Here is a 16,016-nt window from a genome sequence, read left to right as displayed (position 1 = left end):
AGACTCCGTCTGCACCATAAGTGACCCCGGAGCTGAGCGCGGCAAGCGGCTGGGGAGTGCGAGGGGGACCCTGGGCAGAGGACCCAGACCCAGCACAGAGAGACGTCAGACAAGAGGCCTTGCAGGCCCGTCTCGGAGCGGGAATGTGCCCCCAACATCAGGGCCAATGCTGGGGAGAAAGGTCCTGTCCCCGAGAGCCTGAGGCGTGTGGCCACCGCCAGAGCAGGTGTCTGACCCGCGGTGTCACCACAGCGCAGCCAGGCCCTGGGACGCGTGAGGAACAGACTGTGACCTGTCCTCGCAGCCCAGAGCCGGCTGTGTGTCGTGTCCCCGTGCCCACAGGGCGGGGTTCCCTCTTTCCTTTAACCATTTCCATTCATTCCTTACTGTACTTGGGTTTGCATTTGGTTTGAACTGAATGTAGTAATCAGTGGGTCAGGGAAGTGGCCATTGTGGACAGTGCCCTGCAGTGGGGAGTCCTTAGCTCCTGTCCTAAGTGACCAGAACAAGGCTGGGGGATAAGCCTCCCAGGAATCCTGGGCCCAGCCCTGTTGCAGTTAGGAGGAATTTACTATATATTCATATTAAAACAGTATGGTAAGGAAAATATTATATTATTCTCACAGCAAAATGACTGACCAAGTATTATTATTTTATCAACTACAACTGGTTAATAACACAGTAAAAGCACCCTGTTTGGATAATAACTTAGACTGGTTAATAAGTAAATCACACAGTGTTTAAGAATCATGTCCTGCAAAGAGCCAGGGGAGACACATTAAAGAGCCACTTACAGCTCCTGAGCCTCAGTCAGAGTATCACTGACTTAACCTTTAAAAGAATCACTTAACCACTGAAGTGCATCCAGCTCTGAAGTGGAACACGGCAGTTTTAACACATCATGGCAGCACTGCACAACATCTCAAGTCAAGCAAAAAAATACTTTCTCCAACTAAAACTACGGGCATGTTTAGAGAGGCAAAATATAATTACCTGACTTTGAGAGTTTGGCCAGGACACCAGCGCTAAACCTCTGCTTTTATGGAAATTTCCATGAGGTCTTTAAAGACAAGGATCAGGAGCTTGTTTCAAATGTGTCTCAGTGAAAGGGTGGTATCTTCAATAGCACCATGCCCCCTAATGCCAGAGCATTGGTTCAATACTGACACAAGATCACCACCTACTCCCAGTATTCGTTAGAGGTCTCCCCTTTAACTAACTTCACATCAGTCCTGACTCTGCTTAGCTTACAAAACCAGACAGATTGTAGCACTTAGTGTCACGTCTGCAAGGTGTGCTCATGCTCTACTTTTTGTTTTATAGAAGCTTCTCCAGGAGTCGACATTTGTGGAAAGGGAGCCAGCTGAACGTCACTCTGTTGTTTCCTGGGAGCAGGTGGGTAGTTTCATTACAGCACTGTAACAGGGTTTTTCTGACTACGCAACAGGCTATGCATGCATGCAGGATACTGAACAGAGCTACCACATTTCACGTATAGCTCAGCCCACAGGTAAGAGAGACTTGCTGAGGTTTGTGACACATATTGGAGCAATGCTGTCTCCTTTTCAGGTAGTACTCTGCCTTCCAGCCATACAACCTGCAATTGAAGTGTTGTTGAATCTCACAATACAAACCAGCCGCTGATGCATTTAAATGGGAACCTTCTAAGGGACACTTGAGTGCTGCAGAGAGTAGGGATGGTGACTCAGTAGGTGGTTGTAATTCTTCTGCATCAGCCCTGAAACCAAGCTGTAGTATGGTGATAGGGACCCTATATTACTTGGGGTGTTGTCTTTCAGTTGAGATGTAAAATGAAGTTCCTTATGGCCATTAAAGAGAGACTTGTAGTGCAATCAAATCATTCAGTGCCCCCATCTACATCCTACTCATCAGTTTCCCTTCTCAACCTCAACTACTTACCTTCTACCTCTCATATCCCATATTTCCATATTCATTTTGGACAACCAACATCCCGCCTCCACTCCAACCATAAATATAAAACACCAACACACACATGCATGCAGATTTCACTTCCATAATTTCTACATAAAAATAACCACCCAATTTACCTGTGGGCTAACCCTCCACCCATCTGTTTGTAAGCATTACAGAAAAACATCACTCACCATTTGCAAAACACTGAGCCTCACTTACTTACACCCACCAATAATGAAGCCAGGACAGAGCTACATATGATGTAACTTACAGAAGCCACATAAATGCTAAAACCCTAAATTAATCATCCAAACAGGTGACCATATAACTACTAATCACAGTCAGAAATAAGGCTGGATTTTGGTTTTTCAGGCTGATGGTTGACAGGTGTGGGCTGTGGTTGACGGAAAGAAGGTGGATGAGGTTAAGAAGGGGTTCTCGGTGTTAAAGGATTTAACTGCTTATTTCCCTTGTTTTTTACCATTTGCTCTGGCAGGATCTGAAATCTACTAACTTTAAATTCAAAAGTTAACAAATGTCCTTTTGTGTGGGGATACAAATAAGCTGTAGAGTTTGATCTCTTGGAATAAGTACTGAGATCTCACGAGGTGCTTAGTGCATTGAATTCCCATATAGTCTTCAGTGGGAATTGAGAGTTCTTGACACCACATAGGTAGCACTCAGCACCTTGTGGAATCTACTGATGAACTTTCAGCTCTCATCTTCCCCCATTACTCTTGAATTATTTGAGTTTAAGTAATGTTTTAGACATTATGCCGCTCACTGTGTTTTCACAACCACTAAGTGGCATTGTTTACCAGTTTAATGGAGGGGAAACAATCAACTCAGACTTAAATATTCTCTCTATAGTAAATTTGTAACCGGGTTTTATTACAATGCCTGTTTCTAACTCCCACTATAACGTAGGCTAAGAAAAATGGTTTGTCCTGAAATTTAACTGCATTCTAAACATCAAGGAAAATTTTTCTGCAAATCTTGAAGAAAGTTGGTCAAGTATTTTTGAGTTATAGGTCACTAAAACAAGGAAGACCTTGAATATCCAAAAGCCCTCCCTCCACCAGTAATTTTTTTTTTTTTAAGAAGAGTGGCAAATTTACGGGATGGGTCTCATGGTTAAGGCACTGGACTGTAACTCAGGAGATCTGAATCTTCAGTTATGCCAGAATCATAATCTGCACCCTCTCCTAATGTTTTATTAGTTTTCATAGATATATGCAGCAGCACTGCCACTCTATGAATTTAACAAATATCCCATCTGTTCTGGGAGCTACTGACTGTGCATGTCTAATCAGCTATTTAGGCTCTATACATCTGCACATCAAAACTGAAAGCATGCCCTTCCATTAACAGGTGGTTCTGCATGATGGCAGATGCCAAAAGCCATCCCAGACAAGCTCCCAGCATTGTGACACTTTTCTCATATAGATCCAGAGAGGAATGTAATATATTTGCATGCATTCAGGCTCCATCTGCTGGGCAGCCAGTTGAGTGTATTTACATGGATACCTGAATGCCAAATTCACGTGCAAACATGAAGCATTCCAATCTAAATGCCAGTCTTGCAAGTCCTCAAGTGAAAACTTTGCTGCCACATGCATTTTGCCATTTGTCCAGGAAAATCCACCTCCTTGATTCCCTTTGAAAAATCTAGCTCTTGGTGTAATTTAAACAAGAGATGGCCGTTCCTGAGCTTCTGGTGCAGCACTTTCCCAGCACAAGGTTGCATGACAGAGCCACCTGTCACCAAGAGATTAACTAGTCTGTGTCTGGACATGACCAAGGCAAGAGTTTGATAGAGCTAGTCACATTTGAATACCACACCCATCAGTGTCAAGTATCAGAGGGATCGGGTAGTTGTTGTTAGGAAAGCAAAGAAAAGCAGCAAATAGTATAACAGAATAACAGCAGCATTGCATGAGCATGTGTGAATTGAATACACTTCTTCGCACTGCCAAAAAAGCATGGCTGCAAAACGTCTGTTAGTCTATAAGGTGCCACAGGATTCTTTGTTGCTTTTACACACCCATCAGTGAGGCAGAACCAGTTAGCTGTAATAAGTTTATTTCAATAAGTTTGGTCAGCAAGTTCATGTTGTAGCCTATAGAGATGATGCTTGCTTATGTTATATAGAAATGTAAGTAGGCCCAAAAAGCTATTTCCAAAAAACAGACTTGACAGGAGTCAAGCCAAGCCTGGTAAAATACAAGTAAAGTGGAGTAAGACAATTCAGAGGCAAGTGAGAGATAAGTTAGGGCATAACTCCAGGTCCTATTTTGGTTCTAACATTTTATTTAAAACATTTATGTTTTGGAAAATGCTATCTACTGTATATTGATAGTTATTGGTATTGCATTTACACAGATGTTAATTAAGATGATGCTTAATGTTAAATAGCCAGTGAGAAAGTAGAAAATATTTAATTATGGTAGCAGAAATATGGATATGGTCAAAGGTGGCTTGAATGTTAATTAAGGAGCATTATTATAATTGATTATAGAAAGGGTAGCATGCTAATTTTATATTATGTGCACCATCCACCATCAAGGATTACATACATTCTTCCCATTCAGGGACTGGTGAACTCTGGATGCATCATATCATCTTACACTGAGTATAAATGTGGTGAATGGTTACTGGAATGCCTGTTTGCTTTAACTAATTATTTTATTCTAAATAAAATTTTTAATTTGATCACTCATATCATTCACCATCCTCCACTAAATTAAATTATCTGTAAGTGCCCTGGAGGCTTGAACCTTAAAGAATTCGGCTTGGTTTTATTCATTGTCTTTAAATTACGAACTGGGACTATGTAAATCAGAGGTTAGTGTGCATAGTTTTCCTTTTAATTTGTGTAAATGTCTCTGTCTATACACACACCTACCCACACACCCACTGTGGTGAAGAAGTAACCTACAAATTATACAGCCTTAGGGGATTTTAATGCAGAATTATGAACTCTTGTGTTCTTCCTTAGAGATGATGATTTAAAGGCAGTAGATGGGGACTTAGGAGAGCTGGGCTCAGTTCCTGGCTCCATGTGTGAATTATCCTTTCTGTACCCATATCATCCTCTGTAAAAGAAGGATGAGGAGCTCTTTGGGGCAGGGCCCAACTCTGAATAGAACCTACCACAATGGGACTCTGATCCAGCTGGAGCCTCTAGGTGCTACAATAGTGATGATGATGATGATGATGATAATAATGCCAACATTACTAGGGTGTTGTGAAGCTACATGAATAGATTTTTATGTCTGAAATAATCAGACATATAATATATAGACTATGCGTGGTTGAAGTGAAGCCAGCCATGGCTTTCATCTTTAACACACTGGTGCAGCCAGTTGATATTACAAATCCAGCCATGAAATGCTCCAGTTTGATCCTGCTGCTTTGGGTTCCAGTGCTCATTCCTCCAGATCAAACAACCTCCTTTCTAGGGCCTTGTAACATGGAGTGGAATGTGACCATCAGGTGTGGCCTCCAATCTTCCAAGAAGTGGCCAGTGCAGCGCTTAGCTGGGCAAAGATTGGCTGTGTCATACTAGAGACACATATGATAGATTTCTTCTGCTAACCCTTGGGTAATGATGAACACTGCCTCTCATTTTACAACAGCTGTGGTAAATGACCCTCTTAACAGCACCTGGCTGCTAACTGCACCTGGCATACTAGATGACAAGAAAATGAATCATATGCTGCCACAAAGCCCCTGCCACTTTGATCTCTTCACTGGTTTCCCCAGCACTGGGAGTGGGGAGTTCTCCCTTGCTGCCACTCAGCAGAGTTACTGCCATCCTGTCAGCTATTTTATCCATGTGAATGGGGCACTAGTCACAGGAGCAGAAAAATGGCATAATTAAGTAATTCTCTTTAGTTGCAGGATGGTCTTGTGGTGAAGTCAGGAGAGCTGGGTTCTGTTCCCAGCTCTTCCACCAACTTCCTGTGTGACCCTGAGCAAGTCATTACCCTACGATCCTCCATCGGTAACTCAGGAATAATGATACTTATATTGAAATAGGGTTGGGAGGGGGCTACATTCATAACTGTTTGCAAAGTGATGTATGACCCATGTGGAAGCAGATACTGAAGTATTATTGTCAAATTTAGAGCCAGAATGAGAACAGGGCTGGGAAGCAGGGAATCTGACCCCAGTGCGAACACCAACTCCTGTTTGGTCTTGGGCAAGTCACCTGAAGCTTCATATTTCTCAGTGTCCCCATCTGTAAAATGAGAAGAGTGATACTTCTCTGTCTCACGGGAGAACCAGGGAGCTGTGAGACCCAACTTCTACTTTTAAAGCATTTTGGAGGCCATCAGATGAAAGGCCCCTTTGAGGGGAAACTTGCATGTTATTTATATACAGAAGGGGTCAGTCAATTTTTTAAAAAAGTTTAGGTTTCTACCTTCAGTTTTGTAGCGGTCTTAGATATTTCCAACAATGTAGTAATTTAATGTTATTACACTGCTCTACAGGCAAAATGCTTCTGAAATAAATGTAGTCAAACTTTACTAATTCTGGGTCACTGAGAACGAAAATGATGCTTAAAATTGTTGATTGGCTCTAGTTTTCAACATATGCTATTGGGTCAGTATATACGACCCTTGACTTGGGAATAGCGGAGGATAAGTGAGTTATAAAGGGAAGGGATCTCAATTTAAACCAGAAATCACTAAAATACATCTTTGGCTGGATCTATGAATAAATCTATGCCTGGGTTTGGACAGTACTTTCTTTTTAGGCAAAACAATGAATGATGCAATCTGAAGCTGGTATTGTGTCATACATGATATGAATTGCATCATGTTATTCCTAGAAGTCATGGATGATGCAATCATAACGAAGCTTACATCACTCTGCTGAACAAATTGCCCTATATCAGCTCTAGAAATCATACAGTGTCGTGCTCTCTTATTTGTCAGTGTTTGATTTTGCAAAGGGACACATTTCTGTTTAGCCAAAGTGAGCAGAGATGCCTCGTACTTGTGTGAACAGTGCAGATAACTTCTGCTATGTTTGTGGTGAAGTCACTTTTGCATCACAAAAGCGCAGTATAGCCACTATGGTTAAGAAAGCCTATCGCCTTTATTTTGGCTGCAAAATTGGAGATCAAGACAAGAGGTGGGCCCCACACATATGCTGCAACACTTGTGCAACAAATCTTCGCCAGTGGTTGAAGAGGAAAAGGAAATCTATGCCTTTTGCAGTGCCAATGATTTGGAGAGAGCCAACAGATCATACCAGCAATTGTTACTTCTGCATGGTGCCTCCAGTTGGGAAAGGTGTGTCAAAGAAGAAAAAGTGGACTGTGCATTATCCAAACATTCCATCAGCTATACGCCCAGTACCCCACGGAGAAGGACTGCCAGTTCCTGATGCACCAGAATCATTCTCACTTGAGTCAGACGAGGAAGAGGAAGAGGATGAAACTTCTGGTCCTGAACCATCAATGTCACAGGACCCACATTTTCTCCCATTCTCCTCCTCTGAACCACACCTCATAACACAAGGTGAACTGAATGACCTTGTCAGGGATTTGGAACTACCCAAGAGTAAGGCAGAGCTGTTGGGCTCCAGACTACAGCAGTGGAATCTCCTGGCAGGTGATGTTAGGGTTTCCATGTTCCGTAACCGTCAAAAGGATCTTGTCCCATTCTTCTTCATGGAAGGTGATCTTGTAGCCTGCAACAACATTGATGGTGTGATGGCAGCCCTCAACATCGTTCACGATCCAGATGAGTGGAGACTGTTCATTGACTCATCGAAGACGAGTCTTAAAGCTGTTTTACTGCATAATGGCAATGTTTTGCCATCAATTCCAGTTGGTCATGCAGTCCATATGAAGGAAACCTATGACAACATGAAACAACTTTTGAGGTGCATAAACTATGACCAACATCAGTGGCAGCTTTGTGGTGATTTGAAGGTTGTTGCTCTCTTGCTTGGTCTGCAGACTGGATACACAAAGTACTGCTGTTTTCTCTGCGAATGGGATAGTCATGCAAGAGATTCCCACTACATCAAGAAAGATTGGCTACTCCGACAGTCATTGGAGCCTGGGAGGAAAAGTGTTCAGCATCCACCACTTGTTGAATCAAGGAAGATTTTGTTACCACCCTTACACATCAAGCTGGGTCTGATGAAGAACTTTGTCAAGGCCATTGACAAAACACAAGCAGCTTTCAAGTACCTCTGTGGAAAATTTCCAAGGTTAAGTGAAGCTAAGATAAAGGAAAGTGTCTTTGTTGGTCCTCAGATTCGTGAACTTCTTCGAGATGATGCATTTGACCATGCACTGCGTGGCAAGGAAAAGACGGCATGGAAAGTCTTCCAGTTAGTGGCAATAAATTTTCTCGGAAACAACAAGGCAGACAACTCCCCTTTTGGGGGGAGGGATAGCTCAGTGGTTTGAGCATTGGCCTGCTAAACCTAGGGCTGTGAGTTCAATTCTTGAGGGGGCCATTTGGGGAACTGGGGTAAAAATCTGGGGATTGGTCCTGCTTTGAGCAGGGGGTTAGACTAGATGACCTCCTGAGGTCCCTTCCAACCCTAATATTCTATGATTCTATGAACTACAGGTTGTTGATGGAAAACCTCCTCAAGGCATACAAAAGCCTTGGTTGCAACATGTCACTAAAGATACATTTTTTGCACTCTCATCTAGATTTTTTTCCACCAAACTGCGGAGCAGTGAGCGACAAGCACGGCGAGCGATTTCACCAGGACATTGCAACAATGGAGAAACGCTATCAGGGCAAATGGAGCCCATCAATGCTTGCAGACTATTGCTGGACAGTGACAAGAGATGCTCCATTTAACGAATACAAGACAAGCCAAGAAGCTCTGAGTAGACACTGAATAGGACTAAACTATGTACGTAATAGTTTTTTGCCTTTTGTTATCTAACTCAAATAAATTTCAGTTAGATAACCCTTTTGCTAATTTTTAAAGTGTTACATAAACAGGACAGGTGAAATATTATCATGTAAAGCAACCATAAACACATGAAAAGACCTAGGTTTACAATTTATGATTAAAACTCTACTATCTACACAATATACATAGACATAAAATGTAAAAACTTAAATATCTTAGAAATAGTAGCCAATCAGTTGTTTTAATTGTCATATTTGAATTCAGCACATCAAAATACATAATAAATAGCACATTTTATCTCTGAAGCAGACGACTTCTCAAAAATTGTAGACCAGTGTTATAGACAAAGGAAAAAACTTTGAGAGTGAGATCTATTGCACTATGATATCGACTCCCCCAGGGAATTAGACATTGATCAAGTCATTTAAAACTGGATTTGGGGGGTGGGGGGAAAAGACAGCTGAGAAGGCTTGGGAACAATCCTGCACTGGTTGCGTGAAATAGCATAGATGTGACTCGTTCATCATGCCCATTTCTAATTTCAGTTACTGTTAGCATATAGCTTCATGTGAGAAAGTGTTAAAATATGTATGTGGTTGTCCTGTACTTTATACGTCCATTTCCACAGCACCAAAGTGATGGAGGCATGTTCTTATTTTGTTCACCATTTTCATCTCCATGAGGTGGCAGCATTGAACATAGTATGGCAGAATCACTTTGTCACATTAACACTTTCATCTACCGTGGACATAAAAGTGAAATCAACTCATGACAATGCACGGTGGAAATATCCTAAATATTGCTGAACAGGGCTTCAGAATGGAACTAGGCTGAACAGCTTGAATGCAAATATAACATGAGAAATGTACTTATCTGTACTCCCATGCTAACGTACCTTGGTATGTCCTGCCTGGACCACCCATATCCCATAGGTGCTGAACGCAATAGGAAGACTGTGATTAAGTATCAAAAGCCTTCACAAATCCAGCACACACATACACACACACACACGCTCTTGGACTCATATCTAACTGATGCTTTTCACAAGAATGTCAATGTGAAAACCCTTTGGGGATTGAAAAGGGTCATAAAAGCTTCTTAATCATTTCCACAGGGGATATGTAGCAGGCACTGCTCAATTCAGATACTCTGATTTAAAGTTCAGCAATCTGACTACATCATTGAATTCTCTCCAAGGCTAAGCCTAAGGCTGCAAAATAAAGTCAGAAACATATGCAGGAGGAAGAAAAACATAGTTACACTAGAGGACAAAGCTGAAGTATTATTAAGCTGAGGGAACTTAACAACAGACAGTTGGTTACAGTTTGGAACTCTTGTTTGGATCAAATCATCATCATTCGTATTATAGTAGCATTTAGAGTCCCAATCCAGATCAAGGCCCCATTGCCTTGATCTGGGTTGGGACTCTAAATGCTACTATATAGCATTCCATATACATAAGAGGCATTCTCTGTCCCAAAGAACTTACAACAGTCCCGGTCTTATTAATCACTCCTCATATGGAAGCTTTTCCATACTCCAAAGCATTTTTGTTGCCCTTCTCTGTACCTTTTCCAATTCTAATATATCTTTTCTGAGGTGGGATGACCAGAACTGCACGCAGGATTCAAGATGAGGGTGTATCATGGATTTATATAGTGAGTGGCATTGTTATATTTACTGTCTTATTATCCATCCCTTTCCTAATGATTCTAAACATTGTTTGCTTTTTTTGACTGTCACTGCACACTCAGTTCCCTGCCATCACTGTTTTTCTTTTTAAAATGTGATCTATTTAAGATTTGGGATGAGGCCAGGGGTATAAAACTATGACAATGAAAACCCAACAAAACAGAGCTCAGACCAAATGAGTCACCCCTCCTGAAATTGCCTTCCCCAGGTATCATATGTCAGGGCTGCTGCCTCAAGATTTCAGGTAGTTGAGGAAGACAAATGCTTTGGGGAGACATCCTTCCCTCCCCTGCCTCCCTCCTGCTGGCATGAGAGGGGGAGATAAAAAGAGTGCCAGGGGCTTTATAGTGTAAGGGGACTATTGCTGAACTCAGTTACTGAAACTGAGTGGGGTTTTTTGGTTGGCCCTCTCCCAGTATCAAAATAAAGGGGAAGGGCCAATGAGAAATCAAGAGCCTGAGACTGACAGTCCCCAGGTCCAATGAGAAGAGGCCAATGCTCCAGTTCAGCCTGATTGACAGGGCAGACAGGCCAATGAGGAAGTTAGTAGCCTGGGGTCCCATCCTCTGTGTCAGCTGGAGTTGCCTGAGCCAGAGTAGGGCAGAGCTAAGGGGAGAGCATCAGTCCAAGTTGAGCTGGAGGCAAAGCAGCAGCTGTTCAGAGTTAGAGGAGCTAGAGCAGTGCAAACCAGCTGTGCCGACAGCGAACCAGGTCTGACCTGCAGCAGGGAGCTGCTGGCCCAGAGCTGAGGAGTGGACACTGGCTGTGCCAAAAGTAACACCGGAGCTGAGTGTGGTGAGCAGCTGGGGAGAGCAAGGGGGGACCCTGGGCAGAGGGCTCAGTGCAGAGAGATGTTGTCAGACAAGAGGGCTTGCAGGCTGGACTCAGAGGTGGATTATGAGCCCAATAGACGGGCTGATGCTGAGGAGAAGGATCCTGCAGAGGGTCCGCTGGTCCCGCGGCTCCGCGGGACCAGCAGGCCATCCGCAGGCACACCTGCGGGAGGTCCACCGGAGCCGTGGGACCAGCGACTGGCAGAGCGCCCGCCGCGGCATGCCGCCATGCTTGGGGCGGCGAAATGTCTAGAGCCGCCCCTGTCCTGGTTTCCATTTGTTCCTTACTGTTCTTACAGTTACTGTTTAATAAATCATGTTTGGTTTGAACTGACTGTAGTGATCAGTGGATGAGAGAAGTGGCCAGTGTGGAGAGAGCACCCTGCAGTGGGGGAACTGTAGACCCTCCTAAGTGGCCACGATGAGACTGAGGGTTAAGCCACCTAGAGATTCTGGGCCCAGCCTTGTTTGGGTTACGAGGAGTCTGCCACATGGGAGAGTGGAAAGGGAGCCCTCAAGAGCAGACTGGACTCTGGATAAAGGAGGAGGGAGCGAGGACTCAGATCTTTTCGCTAGCTGATTCCACTGGGTTAGTGTAGAAGCCAGGAAAGCTCCCCACAATAGCAGGACAATTCCGCTGCTTACAATAGGTTGTTTTTACTCAAACCCAAAAAGTGAACTGGGCCAAATTCTCCCCCATCAGCATCACTGACTTCAACAGGGGGACTTGGGTGTAAATGAATGCAGGAAATGGCCACTTGATTAAAGCGTTTCTGGCCATCTGGGATTGACGCAGTTATGGTACATCTACACTGCAACAAACAAACAAAAAAACCCACTGCAGTGAGTCTCAGAGATTGGGTCAACTGACTTGGGCTCGTGCTACAAAGCTAAAAATATCAGTGTAGATGTTCCTACTTGGGCTGGAGCCTGGGGTCTGAAACCCAGTGAGGGGAGAGAGTCCCAGTGCCCAGGCTTCAGCGCAATTTTCAGTCCCACAGCCTGAGCCCTGAGAACTTGAGAACTGACACAGGGCAGCTGTGAGTGGTTCATTGCAGTGTAGACACACCCATAGATTCGTCTTCGTCTCCAGGCTGTGTGCCAAGGTAAGAACAGAATCTTGCCCCCCAAAGCATGCCCTGATCTAGCTAGGAGGTAGAGGGGACCTGCTATTGTCTTAGTTCCTTGCAAAGCTCTCCCACCCTCCTGCTTCTCCGTGCCTGATGCTGGGGTACTTTGGAGATTCCAGCTGTCTATCCCCTTTGCTCTGAGTCCCAGTTCTTGCATATACTACACCTGGTTCACTGCACAAATCTGCATGATTTTATCAGAGAGAACATTTTTCTGGGCTTCCAGTGGTGATAGCATTTATTTAATGTACCACCCCCCTGTTAATCATTTACACAGACCATGCAATTATAACATATGGATGTTGACTAGGGAATACAAGTGCTCCTTTATGGGGTTTTCTGTACGTGGAATACCTTGATACTTTTAGTGACTCATTCATTCAGCATTTTTCCAGCTCCGATAATATCTTGGGTTCAAAGTAACCCTGTGCACACTTTTTATTCTTAAACATATTTCTTATGCTTTCATGTGTAACATAACTTTACTGTATGTTATATTATTGACTACAAACCTCTATCCACTTCTCTGTTTTCACCCTCTGCTACTGTTCTGCCTTCAGCCATTCCAGTTTGGCCTGTGATCTTATCAGGTTTCAAATGCTAAGCTGGGTGGGTCACTCTTGGTCAATGTTGGCACAGGAAACCTCAAAATAAAATCCAAGTTGCTACAGTACAGTAAGTGGTGCTGGCAATTTAGTCTCAGGATGTTCTTCCTTTTGAGCCAGTGCTCAGTCAGTGCCCTAATGTGGCTTTAAGGGATGCTGTGCTAATTAAGGTGCCCTATGTCATGTGAAGGGTAATGCTCAGGCAACATTAAAAAGACCATGACCGTTTTCACAAGAGGTAATAGGCATGTTACCTGGAGGTGAGTGAATAAAGTACAGGATGATTTTTTCTTTTATTTTTTTTTTCATTTTGTGAATTGTCAGCAGAGAGACTGTGAAATTCACCAGTCCCTCCAGGCAATCAGGGTGGCTTTAGTCAAAGGTATTTGCGAGGCACATGGTTTATGTCACATGCTTGGCAGATACCAAAGAAGAAAGAAATTTTCTTATCAGGTCACTGACTAAGTGATAAGTGTGCAATGATTTATATTGGCTGTGTATACAAATGAAGCAGTTCATAAGGTACATGGGGTCATTGCTGGTTCTGGACCATAGCCCATAGTGTTTTTTCCCCTTCCTCTTTGATTGTAAAATAAGATTTTTAGTCCTGTGAAAAGTGGGTATACAGGAAAACTGGCCAGAAATCAAAGGAGATCACCCTACAGGTGTATTATAAAAGGATAATAATACCCAGCTCTTGAATAGTGCTTTAGAGCCATAGATATCAAAGTATTTTACAAAGGAGGTATCATTATCTTCATTGTACAGATGGGGAAACTGAGGCACAGAGCAGGTGAAATGGCTTGCTGAAGTTCAACCACCAGGCGGTGTTGTCAACTCTCACAATTTTATTGTGAATCTCTCAATATTTGGTGTCTTTCATAAAGCTCTAACTACTGGAATCAGAACATTGCTTGAGAATCTCAGCTTTTAAAATATGTAAGCTTCTAGCCTTTCTGGATGCAGAGAAATGTTTGAAAATGTGAAGCAAATATATCATAAATATCTTGGCTTTTTCCAAGTAATTTAAAGTCATTACTTTTAAGCCTACCTCGTGCATTTTGGGAGCTTGATTCATGATTTTTGAAGGCTTAAGGCGGGCAATATACTGAGCATATCAGATATGACAGATGTTTACAAAATCGTGAATGGTGTGGAGAAAGTGAATAGGGATTTGTTATTTACCCCTTCACATAATGCAAGAACTAGGGATCACCCAATGAAATTAATAGGCAGCAGGTTTAAAATCATAGAACAGAATCATAGAATATCAGGGTTGGAAGGGACCTCAGAAGGTCATCTAGTCCAACCCCCTGCTCAAAGCAAGACCAATCCCCAACTAAATCATCCCAGCCAGGGCTTTGTCAAGCTTGACCTTAAAAACCTCCCTAGGTAAACCATTCCAGTGCTTCACCACCCTCCTAGTGAAAAAGTGTTTCCTAATATCCAACCTAAACCTCCCCCACTGCAACTTGAGACCATTGTTCCTTGTTCTGTCATCTGGTACCACTGAGAACAGTCTAGATCCATCCTTTTTGGAACCCACTTTCAGGTAGTTGAAAGCAGCTCTCAAATCCCCCCTCATTCTTCTCTTCTGCAGACTAAACAATCCCAGTTCCCTCAGCTTCTCCTCATAAGTCATGTGTTCCAGCCCCCTAATCATTTGGATTGACGTATTGAAGTAATTCTTCACACAACACATAATCAACCTGTAGAACTCATTGCCATGGGATCTAGTGAAGGCCAAAAGTATATCTGGGTTTAAAAAAGAATTAGATAAGTTCATGGAGGATAGCTCCAGCAATGGCTATTAGCCAAGATAGTCAGGGATGCAACCCCATGCTCCAGGTGTCCCTATACCTCCAACTGCCAGAAGCTGGAACTGGATGACAAGGGATATATCCCTTGATATTTGCCCTATTGTGTTCATTCCCACTGAAGCATCTGGCACTAGCCACTATCAGAAGACAGGATACTGGGCTAGATGGACCATTGGTCTGACCCAGCATGGCCTTTCTTATGTGCAGGCCAGTGACAGAGCTGGGAATAGAATTCAGATTTGCTGAGTCCTAAGTCCAGTGCTCTAGCCAGTAAGTCACACTCCCTCTTGGGATGCTGGCTCCAGATCCACTTACAGCTGTTGACCAAGTGTGGCAAGGGGGACTTATGATTTAGTACGTGGGCAGTTCAGAGGGAAGGATGGAGGGGCCACTGAAGCACGTTGGAATAGGCAGTTTTCAGTCACAGATGTTGCTGCTTGTTGTAATTGCTCTTGAGCAGGTACATAAACCAAACCAGCTCCAGAGCTTCCTGTGGTTTCTGTACAAAGGCCAAGAGTAATTTCCTACTTAAAAAAACAATGTTGTCATAATTTCTGTGCTATAAAGACCTCTTCTCTTTTCTTCAGGAGCCAAAAGGGTTTGGGGCTAACTAGCTGGCCAGGGAAGAGTGAGAAGGACCGGGTGCTGCAGTTGGAGCTGGTGTTTCCTTGGAGCAGAAACCTGGAGTCAGGCCTGTTTCTTGGGGAACATTGAAGGAGCAGCAGCAGCAGGAGACAGCTGCACAGGACAGCTAAGAACAGGAGTCAGAGAAGGAGGACTAATAAAAGCTAGAATAGTAAAATACCAACATTTATATTTATATAAAGGTTCTATTTATTAATGGTTTATCCAGGGTTAATACATGTCTAGTAGATGTGGTCAGCATGGAATAGTCATGAACAGTGTGTGTTATGGGTGCTTATAAGCATATTAATGGAAAGCAGAGATTGTTCTAAGTGATGGTTATAAGTAGGGCTGGTCAAAAAAGAGCAGTGAGTTTTCGTTGAAATAAAAATTTTCTGTTGCAGAATTTTCTGTTAAGAAAATTGAAACTAAACATTTTGTTTTGGGTCATGCTGTTTAGGGTCTGCTTGAGCCTCCATA

Source organism: Mauremys reevesii, linkage group 6 (genome assembly GCF_016161935.1).
Source record: "Mauremys reevesii isolate NIE-2019 linkage group 6, ASM1616193v1, whole genome shotgun sequence".
NCBI lineage: Eukaryota > Metazoa > Chordata > Testudines > Geoemydidae > Mauremys > Mauremys reevesii.
This window is presented reverse-complemented; position numbering follows the sequence as displayed.